Raw genomic sequence first — 15,000 nt, 5'->3', positions numbered from 1 at the left:
TATAACCACCTAAAAGGAAGTGATTCTCAAACCTTCAACAACAAAGCCATCATCTACAGAGAGATGAACCTGGAGAAGAGTCCCCTAAGCAAGCTGGTCCTGGGGCTCTGTTCACAAACACACCCTACAGAGCCCCAGCACAGCAGCACAATTCGACCCAAACAAATCATGAGGAAACAAAAAGATAATTACTTGACACATTGGAAAGAATTAACAAAAAAACAGAGAAAACTAGAATGCTATTTGGCCCTACACAGAGAGTACACAGCGGCAGAATACCTGACCACTGTGACTGACCCAAAATGAAGGAAAGCTTTGACTATGTACAGACTCAGTGAGCATAGCCTTGCTATTGAGAAAGGCCGCTGTAGGCAGACATGGCTCTCAAGAGAAGACAGGCTATGTGCTCACTGCCCACAAAGTGGAAACTGAGCTGCACTTCCTAACCTCCTGCCAAATGTATGACCATATTAGAGAGACATATTTCCCTCAGATTACACAGATCCACAAAGAATTCTAAAACAAATCCAATTTTGATAAACTCCCATATCTACTGGGTGAACTTCCACAGTGTGCCATCACAGCAGCAAGATTTGTGACCTGTTGCCACGAGAAAAGGGCAACCCAGTGAAGAACAAACACCATTGTAAATACAACCCATATTTATGCTTATTTATTTTATCTTGTGTCCTTTAACCATTTGTACATTGTTAAAACACTGTATATATATATATATAATATGACATTTGTAATGTCTTTATTGTCTTGAAACTTCTGTATGCGTAATGTTTACTGTTAATTTTTATTGTTTATTTCACTTTATATATTAACTACCTCGCTTGCTTCGGCAATGTTAACACATGTTTCCCATACGAATACAGCCCTTGAATTGAATTGAATTGAGATTGAGAGACAGACAGACAGACAGACAGACAGACAGATAGAGAGAGAGAGAGAGAGAGAGAGAGAGAGAGAGAGAGAGAGAGAGACAGAGAGAGACAGAGAGAGAGAGACAGAGAGAGACGGAAAGAGAGAGACAGACAGCTATAGAACAACCGTAGAGCAGTCAGAACCTCTCTAATGAGAACAGAAAGACTGAGCAGAGAGCTGCAACCTGGTGGACACACACACTGGCTACATAGTAGGAGCTGCTCCTTTTATCTTTCATTCCGTTCCTTTGTACTGTAGCTGTAGGAAGTAGAACCAGGGTGACAGACAGTACAGTCCTGAGTGTAATATTACATGCTATACTGTATAGTACTGTGTGGAGGTTCTCATCCACAGAACCCCATGGAAGAGAACGTGGACTACGGACAAGCCCCCATTAACATCAATGGGGCTTTAGTAGAGTGGGTTGAGAGCTTCAAGTTCCTTGGTGTCCACATCACCAACAAACTATCATGGTCCAAACACACCAAGACAGTCGTGAAGAGGACACATCACCAACAAACTATCATGGTCCAAACACACCAAGACAGTCGTGAAGAGGACACATCACCAACAAACTATCATGGTCTAAACACACCAAGACAGTCGTGAAGAGGACACATCACCAACAAACTATCATGGTCTAAACACACCAAGACAGTCGTGAAGAGGACACATCACCAACAAACTATCATGGTCTAAACACACCAAGACAGTCGTGGAAGAGGACACATCGTGAAGAGGACACATCACCAACAAACTATCATGGTCTAAACACACCAAGACAGTCGTGAAGAGGACACATCACCAACAAACTATCATGGTCCAAACACACCAAGACAGTCGTGAAGAGGACACATCACCAACAAACTATCATGGTCCAAACACACCAAGACAGTCGTGAAGAGGACATAACACCTTTTCCCCCTCAGGAGACTGAAAAGACCAGATCCTCAAAAAGTTCTACAGCTGCACCATCGAGAGCATCCTGACTGGTTGCATCACCGCCTGGTATGGCGACTGCTCGGCATCTGACCATAAGGTGCTACAGAATGTAGTGCGTATGACCCAGTACATCACTGGGCTAAGCTTCCTGCCATCCAGGGCATATATAGGAGGTGTCAGAGGAAAGCCATAAAAACTGTCAGAGCCTCCATTCATCCTAGTCATAGACTGTTTCCCCTGCTACTACACGGCAAGTGGTACCGGAGCGCCAAGTCTAGGACCAAAAGGCTCCTTAACAGCTTCTACACCCAAGCCATAAGACTGCTGAACTATTAATAACCCCCCCCCCATTTGTTTTGTACACTGCTGCTACTTGTTGTTTATTATCTATGCATAGTCACTTCACCCCTACCTACATGTACAAATTACCTCTAACCTGTACCCCCGCTCACTGACTCTGTACCGGTACCCCCTGTATATAGCCTCCACACTGACTCTGTACCGGTACCCCCTGTATATTGCCTCCACACTGACTCGGTACCAGTACCCCCTGTATATAGCCTCCACACTGACTGGGTACCAGTACCCCCTGTATATAGTCTCCACACTGACTCGGTACCGGTACCCCCTGTATATAGTCTCCACACTGACTGGGTACCAGTACCCCCTGTATATAGCCTCCACACTGACTGGGTACCGGTACCCCCTGTATATAGCCTCCACACTGACTGGGTACCAGTACCCCCTGTATATAGTCTCCACACTGACTCGGTACCGGTACCCCCTGTATACAGTCTCCACACTGACTCGGTACCGGTACCCCCTGTATATAGCCTCCACACTGACTCGGTACCGGTACCCCCCGTATATAGCCTTGTTATTGTTATTTTCATGTGTTACTTTTTATTATTTTTTACTTTAGTTTATTTGGTAAGTATTTTATTAACTATTTTTCTTAAACTGCACTGTTGGTTAAGGGCTTGTAAGTAAGCACTTCACGGTAAGGTCCACACTTGTTGTATTTCGGCGCATGTGGCAAATAAAGTTTGATTTGATTCAGTTCAATGCTGTCACAGGCCCCGGATCTCTTTTCTGAGAGTGTTATGATGAATGACTAGGCTGTCTATGTTGATGTTGAAGAGTGGAGATGTGTGTTTCTCTCACGGTTCTCCTCAGTCTCCCGTCTTGATTTAAATCCAAACTTTATCTCTGTCTATTTTCTCTGACCACCATTCCCTCACTGCGTTTCCTGTCTTCTCTCACATCAATGTCTTCTAGAGTATCTATTTTTCTCTGACTATTCCTCTCTCATGTAATCTCTCTTATCAAGTCGATCTACTGCATCTCTATCAAACTATCTCACATTCCTCTCTCCCTCTCTCTCATTTGCAGTTTCTCTCCATCACCCCCTCCCCTACAGTTTCTGTCTCTCTCTCTGTCTGTAGGTAGGTGTTAAGTGAGACTTCATTCACGGCAGCTTAGCTGTGCTTTACTGGGCTTTAGATGCTAAGTGTGGTGCAGTGGCGTAATGATGATGGGGAATCTACTTTCACTGAGCCACGGCCAATCATACCGCTAGCCTAGCTTCCTCCCTGCCCACCTAGCTGGACGCTTGGCTGCTTACGGTCGGCAACACAGGCCCCTATAATCCAAATTTCCAAACATAGCCCCATTTCTGATATTCCTCCATATTATGAAACCTGCTCTATCGTTAACAACACAGGGGATTATGAAGCCATTTCCCCTCTCAGGGTGTGAGAGAGTTGTTCTTCTCTCTCTGCTCTCTATCCTTCAATGCAGCATCTGTTCATTCAAAAGGTCATCCATCATGTTTATACCTCCTCAGACAGGGATGAACAGATCATCAAACCTCCATAATAGCACCTCAAACAGGCTTCTTTCCACCTCCAATAAACTCAGCTAATCAAAAGTTATTGTGGCACTCTGAAAAGCGCCGTAAAAAAAAAGCAATTAGATAAGTGTGGGAATGCAATCTCCCTGGGAGCGGGCATCACATCGGGCCCAGTAAAACTCTTTGAGGTTTCCATATAAGAACAGTTAGGGACAATAAACTGTGTTGAGATATGCGGTATATGTGGAACCCTCTGTCTGCAGTGGGGCTGTCCACATAGAGAGATGGTTGGTCAGGTGTTCCTACACAGACAGAAGTAAGAATCGTGTGTTTTTCTTTCAGCCTGGAGTTAGGTTGGGGTTAGGTGAGTAGAATTGCATGGTAGCGGTGGGAGTTTATGTTCTTCCCCGTCATTAGAGGAGCAGTGAGAATGGCAGAATTGGATCAAACAGAATGTGTTAGTCAGTGAATGGGGTTGTGTTGGACCTATGTGGTGTTTGGGGCTTGTTGCGACACACACGTTTAGCAGTGTGCCTAAGGAGAGAGGATGACTTGAGAGGCTTGATCAGAACTGAGGGGAGATGGGGAGGATGTGAGATTTAAAGGGGTGGGGAGGAGGAAGAGGAGGAGGAAGAGGAGGAGGAGAAGAAGGGAGAGGAGGGACAGGAGAAAGGGAGAGAGTCTATTGAATTATTCAGCGCCCCCTGTTTGTGTGAGTTAGCATCAACACAGTGAGGTCAATCCCCAAAGACCCCGCTCAGATGACACACCACACACACACACACACACACACACACACACACACACACACACACACACACACACACACACACACACACACACACGCTTGCACGGACACTCACACATAAACACACCCTGTCTCTCGTACACATCTGCACAGCAACTCAAATGTACACACACACTCCCTCCCCCCTTCTCCCCCCTACTCTCAGTAAGTGTGAATAATTCAGTTGGAGGGGAAGGGAGAGAAGAGGAGAGGAGGGGAGAGAGGAGGGAAGGGGAGAGAAGAGGAGGGGATGGGAGAGGAGGGGAGAGAAGAGAAGAGAGGGGAGGGGAAAGAGTGAGAGCGAGAGAGGAGGGCAAAGAGGAGGGGAGAGAATAGGGAGAAGAGGGAGGGGAGAGAGAGGAGGGGAGAGAAGAGAAGAGAAGGGAAGGGAGAGAGAGGAGAGAGGAGGGGAGAGGAGAGCAATGTGCTGTGCTGTGTGGGTTGGTGCTGAGAAAGCAGGTGACCCTGCAGCTAGCAGAAATGACATGGTTCCTCTCTTCTCCTCTCCTCCACTCTCTTCAGAATGTCACCTTTTATTTGAGGGCATTTTCTTTCATATCTTTTTACCGTTTAGAATATGTTTTATATATTGCCCAATAGTAACTGAATGGTAATTAATGTACTTTGTCTTAATAATGTTTTAAAAGTGCACTGTGCAGTAATCTCTCCGCCATACCCTGGTTGCTAAAATTCTAATAGTTTGCTTATTTCAGTTTATGTGACAAAACAAGCAGTCATTGAACCATCTAAACTGCTTTTAAAATATATCTTCCATAACCAAAAAAATATTGTATTGTCAGCTGTTTGAAGCTGGTGTACAAAACAGAAATAATAAAACTACAAAAATGAAACTAAAGAACGGGAAATAAGAATAGAATAAGTCTCTGAAAACTTCTACGTTAATGCGGATGGTACCATGATTACGGGTAATGGCAAGATGGCGACGACAGATATGGCAGCTCTGCTTCTAGTTCCTAAGCAACATTGCAGTATTTTTTTGTGTGTGTTATTTCTTACATTATTAGCCCATAATTGTTTTTGTGTTATTACATACAGCCAGAAATAACTTTGGGATATCAGAGCGGCGGTAACTTACCAGCATGACGACCAGGACTACGACTTTCCCAAATTCGGATCCTTTGGTCGCACCCCCAAGGCAATTGAACTTACTCCAGAGGCTGCTCTAAAACAAAATCGGCGGAGAAGAGGAATTCGGAGTGGACTTCTAGTCTGACTCAGGAGGCATGCACACCATCCACCGCTTCCGAGTATGTTACTCGCTAATATTCAGTCTCTGGATAATAAAGTAGATAAGCTCAGGGCAAGGATCTCCTTCCTAAGAGACATCAGTGATTGTAACATACTTTGTTTCACGGAAGCATGGCTCTCAGGATATACTGTCTCTATCCATACAGCCAGCTGGGTTCTCGGTACATCGGGCAGACAGGAATGAAGAACTCTCCGGGAAGAAGAAAGGCAGGGGTGCTTCATGATTAATTACTCAATGAGTGATTTTGATAACATACAGAAACTGAAGTCCTTTTGTTCACCCGACCTAGAATACCTCACAATCAAATGCCGACCGTATTACCTCCCATGAGAATTCTCTTCGGTTATGGTCACAGCTGTGTATATTGCCCCTCAAGCCAATACCACAACGGCCCTCAAAGAACTACACTGGACTTTATGTAAACTGAAAACCCCATATCCCGAGGCCGCATTTATTGTAGCTGGGGATTTAAAAAAAGCAAATTTGAGGAAAACGCTTCAGAAGTTCTACCAACACATTGACTGTAGTACTTGTGTTGGAAAAACTTGGGACCACTCTACTCAACTTTTCCAAATGCCTACAAGGCCCTCCCCCGCCCTCTGTATGGAAAATCTGATTAAGACTCCATTTTCTCCTCCCTTCCTATAAGCAGAAACTCAAACAGCGAGTACCTGTGCTAAGGTCTATTCAACGCTGGTCTGACCAATCGGAATCCATGCTTCAAAATTGTTTTGATTACGCGGGCTGGGATATGTTCCAGGTAGCCTCTGAGAATAGCATCGACAAATACAAGGATACGGTGACTGAGTTCATCAGGAAGTGTATAGGAGAGGTTGTCCTGACGGGTAAGTGACTATTAAAACCTACCCAAACCAGAAACCGTAGATAGATGGCAGCATTCACGCTGAAACTGAAAGCGCGAACCACCACATTTAACCATGGCAAGGTGAGTGGGAATATGGCCGAATACAAACAGTGTAGTTATTCCCTCCGTAAGGAAATCAAACAGGTAAAACTTCAGTAGAGATACAAAGTGGAGTTGCAAATAAATGGCTCAGACACAAGACTTATGTGGCAGGGTCTACAGACAATCACAGACTACAAAGGGAAAACCATCCATGTCGCGGACACCGACATCTTGCTTCCGGACAAGCTAAACACCTTCTTCGCCCACTTTGAGGATAACACAGTGCCACCAACGTAGCCCACTACCAATGACAGTGGGCTCTCGTTCTCAGTGGCTGACGTGAGTAGGACATTTAAGCGGGTTAACTCTTGCAATGCTGCCGCCCCATACGGCATCCCTAGCCGCGTCCTCAGTGCATGTGCAGACCAGCTGGCTGGAGTGTTTACGGACATATTCAATTTCTCCCTATCCCTGTCTGCTGTCCCCACTTGCTTCCACCATTGTTCCTGTTTCCAAGAAAGCAAAGTTAACTGAACTAAATGACTATCGCCCGGTAGCACTCACTTCTGTCATCATGAAGTGCTTTGAGAGGCCAGATAAGGATCATATCACCTGTACCTTACCTGACACCCTAGACCCACTTCAATTTGCTTACCGCCCCAATAGATCCACAGACAAATCAAAGCAGCTTTAGGAAACAGCACATATCCACATTGACGGGTACGCAGTGGAGAAGGTGGAACGCTTCAAGTTCCTGGGCTACACATGACTGATATGATCTGAAATGGTCCACCCACACAGACAGTGTGGTGAAGAAAGCTGAACAGCGCCTCTTCAACCTCAGGAGGCTGAAGAAATTTGTCTTGGCCCCTAAAACCCTCACAAACGTTTACAGATCCACAATTGAGAGCATCCTGTCAGGCTGTATCACTGCCTGGTACAGAAACTGTACTGCCTGCAACCGCAGGGCTCTCCAAAGGGTGGTGCGGTCTGCCCAACACATCACCAGCAACACATCACCAGGGGCAAAACACTTGCCCTCCAGGACACCTGCAGCACCTGATGTCACAGGAAGACCAAAAAGTTCATCAAGGACATCAACCACCCGAGCCACGACCTGATCACCCCGCTATCATCCAGAAGGCGAGGTCAGTACAGGTGCATCAAAGCTGGGACCGAGAGACTGAAAAACAGCTTCTATCTCAAGACCATCAGACTGTTAAATAGCCACCACTAGCCGGCTTCCATCCAGTTACGCAAACCCTGCACCTTAGAGGCTACTGCCCTATATACATAGACTTGGAATCACTGGCCACTTTAATAATGGAACACCAGTCGCTTTAATAATGGAACACCAGTCACTTTAATAATGGAACACCAGTCACTTTAATAATGTTTACATAATGTCTACATACAGCTTTACTAATCTCATATTATATACTGTATTCTATTCTACTGTATTTTAGTCAATGCCATTCCGACATTGCTCAATCTAATATTTATATATTTCCTGATTCCATTCTTTTACTTTTAGATTTGTGTATTATTGTGAATTGTTAGATACTGCACTGTTGGAGCTAGGAACACTAGCATTTAGTTAGATATTACTACACTGTTGGAGCTAGGAACACTAGCATTTAGTTAGATATTACTACACTGTTGGAGCTAGGAACACTAGCATTTAGTTAGATATTACTACACTGTTGGAGCTAGGAACACTAGCATTTAGTTAGATATTACTGCACTGTTGGAGCTAGGAACACTAGCATTTAGTTAGATATTACTACACTGTTGGAGCTAGGAACACTAGCATTTAGTTAGATATTACTGCACTGTTGGAGCTAGAACACTATTACTACACTGTTGGAGCTAGGAACACTAGCATTTAGTTAGATATTACTACACTGTTGGAGCTAGGAACACTAGCATTTAGTTAGATACTACTGCACTGTTGGAGCTAGGAACACTAGCATTTCGCTACACCCGCAATAACATCTGCTAAATATGTGTACGTGCCCCCCAAAAATTGATTTGATTTGGTCATATATGGATTGCGAAAAGTGATGATTGAGAAATTTACAGAGGTGCAAATATCATAACCTCCACAAAATGCTAACCTCCCCTGATATTGGTAATGGTAAGAGGTTAGCGTGTTTTGTTGCAGCCTCTGTAACTTTCTCACTCATCATTATTCATGGTTATTCATGTCTTTTCTTAATCATGGCACCACTCAGGATTGATTTGGGAGTGTTCAGAAACATATTATTTACTCACTTAGAAATAAAATGATTCCAGTCATCATTTACCATTCAGTTCATTTTGGGCAAAACATAACAAAACCAAAACAAACTGCAAATGCATCCAATTAGTATGTAGTTACAAGTTTGATGTAGTCATTTGCTTTCTAGGAAGATGGGACCAAATACTAAACTTTTGTCTACTTTAATGCACTACAAGTGAATCTTCAAATGGGTGGACTAGATCTATAAAGTGCTTTCATTTCTAAAAGGTAAAACAGATATGACAATAACCTCAAATAAAAGTTAACTATCTGTACTGTCATATGTACCTCATATGAAATATTTGATCTCAAATCCAAAAGGCTGGAGTATAGAGACACATTTAAAATGCTAACTTTACTGTCCAAATACACATGGACGGGAGTGTTGTTGTATTGACTTGAGCTATTACATGAGAAAATAAACCTGCACTTTGAAGACCTTCCCTTTTTTGGTAATGCATTTATTTTCACAACCGATTACATTTACATGGTGTCGAGATGAGTGAAGAACAGAGCACATTAATGACAATATTTTCACATCTATATTTTTGGGGGATTGAATTGCATATTGCATTCACAGAGTTGAGAGAGGTGTCCCTGGGTCCAATACGAGTCAGTCGTGTGTGTGTGTGTGTGTGTATAGATATATATATATAGATAGATAGTCTGGTGGGGTTGGGCTTTTGTGCAGAGCATCTATGTCCATATTGACACCCTCCTCAGTAACCTCTCTCCCCCAGAACAATCTATCCATCTCCTCACATTCAGAATACAGACACATGCAGCACCATCACCACCCCATTCCTCCTCATCTCTAACATCTCCTCTCCAACCGGGGATACAATCATTACTTTACAATCAGAGGGGTAATTATAGTACAATCGCGCACCCCTCCTCAAATGAGACATTGGTTCAGACTGTTTTGAGGGCCAGATGGAACTCCGAGCCAGGGAATGGAATACATTGGTTCCCATGTTCTGTTTACTTCTTGTCTATGTTATTACATCATGCCTGTATAGTCCATCACATGACACGTCTCTGTTGCAGTCTGGGGGTCAAAGGTTACTAGGTCGGGTAGAGCAGCTGGATGGTGCTGATTGGTCAGTGGCCTTGTCCGTGATGGTTGGCTTTCCCCATAAGCATGTCCCGTTTCCACGTCAATGAGACAGACATCTTAAAGAGACGTGTGTGTGTGTCCCATTCTGGAATGCTACTGTTTGGCACTGTGATGGGAACAGGGTTGCTCTCACTGTGTCCAACAAGTAGAAAACAGGGAAGACAAAGGAGGTCAATGGACCTCCTGATGCAACTAAGCCAGCACTCAATGGGGATTGGTTCTTTTTCTCAGGCATGTCTAGTGTTATTCAGTAGTAGTCTAATACTCCATAGAGCTCAGTAGTTATAATACTCCACAAGACTGGGGTGATGCCAGGTGAAGACAGGAGTGGACTGGCTAAAGTGGGACAGTTTTGCTATGACACGGCAGAGTTCAAAGGTAAATGGAAAGTTCCAATGGAGACACAAATCCCCAGCACCTCATCATGCTGAAGCTTGGATTTCCACCTCTTCTTCTTCTGCAGATAATTTCACTTTTTATTATTTTGAACAGATGTCACTATCCAGCCCCATTCGTCCTTTGGTCTGCCCAGTGGTAATAAGTTAACATGTATGTACATTGTTGGTTACCATGGCTGGTATTGGATAGGCGTGTTTGTAGGTCGTAGTTGTGGCGATAGTGTGAGTGACAGAGCCAGAGGCTGGGGTTGGGGGTGTGGTCAGCGAGCTGTCCGTCATTGCTGGGGCAGTTCTGAGGATGGTTTCTTTGTTTTCAGAGTGTCTATGAGAGACTGGACTCCACGCTTGACGCTGGTAGTCACCCGGCGTGTCACCGAGTCGGGTGGCGGGGAGGAGGAGCTAGCTCTCTGGGAGGGCGGGCGGGCCACCAGACACTTCTGGTACCGCAGCTGAGGAAGAGGAGAGGAGGAAGAGAAGGAAAGTACATCAGTCTACCTCAACCACAACCCTTACACTTACCCTACCTTCATGTACAAATCCTGGTTCAACCCTAACCCTGGCCATAACCACAGTTCTAACCCTACCGTCATGTCCACATCCTGGTTTAGATTGTTAAAATATAATAGAATGATAGACCGTGAAAAATAAGTGGACAATGTAGACCTGTCTGTCTGTCTATGTCTGCCTGTCTACGTCTGTCTACGTCTGTCTGTCCGTCTACGTCTGTCTGTCCGTCTACGTCTGTCTGTCTACGTCTGTCTGTCTACGTCTGTCTGTCTCCGTCTGCGTCAGTCCGTCTACGTCTGTCTGTCCGTCTACATCTGTCTGTCCGTCTACGTCTGTCCGTCTACGTCTGTCCGTCTACGTCTGTCCGTCTACGTCTGTCTGTCCGTCTACGTCTGTCCCTCTACGTCTGTGTCTACGTCTGTCTGTCTACGTCTGTCTCCGTCTGTCTCCGTCTACGTCAGTCCGTCTACGTCTGTCTGTCCGTCTACGTCTGTCCGTCTACGTCTGTCCGTCTGTCTGTCCGTCTACGTCTGTCCGTCTACGTCTGTCTGTCTATAGCTATGTGTGTGAGCTCACCACACAGGCTGCCTGGACAGCCTCAGACACGCTTCCAGCGTTGGGGTCACACCAGAACACGTGGCACTGGAAGTGCTGGTTCCCAGAGTCCATTACGAAGGCGAAAGTGTGGATGTCCTGGCCCACGCCCATGAAGGACAGGAAACGCACACGGCACTCCACCAGTATCTCCTCCTCTTCTTCCTGTCCAGGGGACCAATGGGGAAGGCAAGAGACGGGATTATTAGAGAACACTCAGATAGAAATGTAGATTGTTTTTGTCATGATGAGGGAGGAACCAACAGTCTCCGTCCATGTCGATCACAGGTGAATCTATTGGACAACAAATAAAACCCTGAATGGATGCTGTGGTATAGTCAGTAATAATCTGTAGTTAAGTGGAGAAAAGATGCTACGTGCCTTCTCCTTGATAACAGCCACAGTGGCGTCTGCTACACTCAGAGTAACAGAGGTCCAGTCCTCTTTCCCTGTGGAGGACACCAGGCTCTCTATAGCCCCATTGATGATGTCCATACCTGGAGAGAGAGTGAGAGAGAGAGAGAGAGAGAGAGGTGAAACCTGAATTTGTTTTCTACCTTCAGTATGTGTACGGGAGTATGGATTATGTTTAACGGGACAGGTGCAGGTGATTAGGCACGGCTGTGTTAGTTGTTTCCTTACTTCTCTTACCTATGGGACGAGACACGGACGTCATCCCCAGGTAGTGCACATGGAACTTCTGCACCAGCTCAGTCTTTGGCATGGGAAACTCTGTGGGAGAATACACACATAAGACACCAAGGGGGGGGAAGAAAGAAAGAAAGAAAGAAAGAAAGAAAGAGAGAGAAGAGAGAGAGAGAGAGAGAGAGAGAGAGAGACACACACACACACATGAGACGAGAGAGAGAGAGAGAGAGACTACAAAGCACATCCGAGCAGCAAAGACTCAGACAAACAAATGTCCAAACAGGCTTATTAGTCTAAAATGCAAAAATACAGATATTTGTGTGAAGACTGAAATATTTCAGATGCTGTTGCATCTAATTAAGCCATATGAAGAAAAAAACAACTGAAGTTGGCTATTCATACAAGTGGGCAGAACCTCCGAGAGACTGAAAAACAAATGTTTATCTATAGGCTGGCCTGAGGGGCAGGAGGGCTTCCCTCCCTCTAACACAGAGAAGATAAGATGGTTTAAACACCAACACCCCAGGAAAATGACAGAACAGGAGTTAGCCGACTTCCTATTACACTCTGCCCGAGGGTCAGGAGAAACGAGGGATGGAATTAAAGGAGGGGAGAGATGGTGGAGGGATCTGGAGAGTGGAGTGCACAGACAGTTTGGTCGTGCTAGCGAATGAGCTATGTTCACCCAATGAGAGCTTTGATCTCTCAATAGGGGTTGCTGAGAGTCAGGGCTCGCTACGCAACACTAATTGGCTTTTAATGAGCTCAGCTGCTCCTGCGAGCTCAAAGCCAATGTAGAACTTTTATTCTATGCACAGAACAAAGGTGTTTCCCCTGCAGTCAGCAGATCCTGCCTCAAAGCCAAGTTATGGGATGTGTTGTTTTTTGAAATCATCTATCACTAATTAACTTTGCATGAAAAGGAGGATGGATATGTGTTGCGGCGTAGAGGAGTGGAAAATGTGGAATAGCATTAACACCACGATGTGAGAAAGGTTTTGTCCTGTGTTATGAGACCTTGTACTGTTGTCAGCATAATTCAGGAAGTGAACACAGCACGGCTATCTTTTTCATTAACACGTGTTTGCAGTCCAGTTCTGGATTCATAAGGGGCATTTTTTTCATTTGCAGTGAAACACACATGAAATATAGAATGGGCGTTAAAGGGATACCTCGAGATTTTGGCAATGAGTTGCGTGTAGTTTGAAGGAAGTCGCTGACTAGCGCTAGCGCAATTGCTAAGTAGCGCGAGTGCAATGACTGGAAGTCTATGGGTATCTATGCTAGCAGATATAGTACATGACCAAAAGTATGTGGACTCCTGCTCATCGAACATCTCATTCCAAAATCATGTGCATTAAATATGGAGTTGGTCGCCCCTTTGCTGCTATCACAGCCTCCACTCTTCTGGGAAGGCTTTCCACTAGATGTTAGAACATTGCTGCAGGGACTTGCTTCCATTCGGCCACAAGAGCATTAATGAGGTCGGGCACTGATGTTGGAGCGAATAGGACTGGTTTGCAGTCGGCGTTCCAATTCATCCCAAGGGTGTTCGATGGGTTTGAGGTCAGGGCTCTGTGCAGGCCAGTCAAGTTCTTCCACATTGATCTCGACAAACCTTTTCTGTATGAATCTCGCTTTGATGAACTGGGGCATTGGTGCACAACTGAGGCCCCGGTGGACAACAAGAGGACAGGTACATTAGAGTGTTTAGTTTGAGAAACTCTAGTCTCGACTATGTAGATATTCCATTAAAATATCAGCCGTTTCCAGAAACAATAGTCATTTACAATATTAACACTGTCTACACTGAATTTCTGATCAATTTAATGTTATTTTTATGGGCAAAAAAATACTTTTCTTTCAAAAACAATGACATTTCTAAGTGACCCCAAACTTGAACGGTAGTGTATATAAAAAGACTGGCTTTGGGACAAGTCTCTGAATGTCCTTGAGTGGTCCAGCCAGAGCCCGGACTTGAACCGGATCGAACATCTCTGGAGACACCTGGAAATAGCTGTGCGGCAACACTCCCCATCCAACCTGACAGAGGTTGAGAGGATCTGCACAGAAGAATGGGAGAAACTACCCAAATACAGGTGTGCCAAGCTTGTAGCGTCATACCCAAGACTCAAGGCTGTAATCGCTGCCAAAGCTGCTTCAACAGAGTAAAGGGTCTGAATACTTATGAAAATGTGTTATTTCCAGGTTTTTTTTGTTTAAATTGGCAAAAATGTCTACAAACCTGTTTTTGCTTTGTCATTATGGGGTACTGTGTGTAGATTGATGAGGGAAAAAAATATTTAATCCATTTTAGAATAAGGCTGTAATGTAACAAAATGTGGATGTCATTGAAAATAATTCTAGCAGATACCCATAGACTTCCAGTCATCGCGCTAACACTAGTTAGAATTGGCTTGTGAAACTACCTCTTACTTCCTTCATCCTGGACACAGAGACATACAAATAGTATCCACGAGTTCATTTGACTCTGCGGAAGTAGTTAAAGGGTCTAATAGTCAAAATCCTGAAGTATCCCTTTAACGCTCAACTCCAATTCCCTAAACAGATATCAGTACTACTGTATGTGTGTGGGTCACCAAACTCCTACCCTGGAGAGGAACATCGGAGCCTGTTTGGGATGAGCTGCCGGCAGCAGCTTTGGCACTCTTCCTCTCAGCCATAATCTGGAGACGAGTGGGGGAGCGAGAGAGAGGGCAAAATAGGAGGAGGGAGAGTCAGAGACAGGGGAAGAGAGGGGTTAAAA

At 44.8% G+C, this 15,000-nt stretch overlaps 1 pseudogene; it reads right to left on the bottom strand.

Moving 5' to 3' along the window:
- Positions 1 to 9,422: 9,422 nt before the first annotated feature.
- The window catches only part of LOC135545788 (amyloid beta precursor protein binding family B member 2-like), a 72,225-nt pseudogene continuing 66,647 nt past the window's right edge, over positions 9,423 to 15,000 (bottom strand).

Source organism: Oncorhynchus masou, chromosome 9 (genome assembly GCF_036934945.1).
Source record: "Oncorhynchus masou masou isolate Uvic2021 chromosome 9, UVic_Omas_1.1, whole genome shotgun sequence".
Taxonomy (NCBI): domain Eukaryota; kingdom Metazoa; phylum Chordata; class Actinopteri; order Salmoniformes; family Salmonidae; genus Oncorhynchus; species Oncorhynchus masou.
Note: the sequence above shows the minus strand (reverse complement) of the source record. Positions and strands in the feature narration are given on the sequence as shown.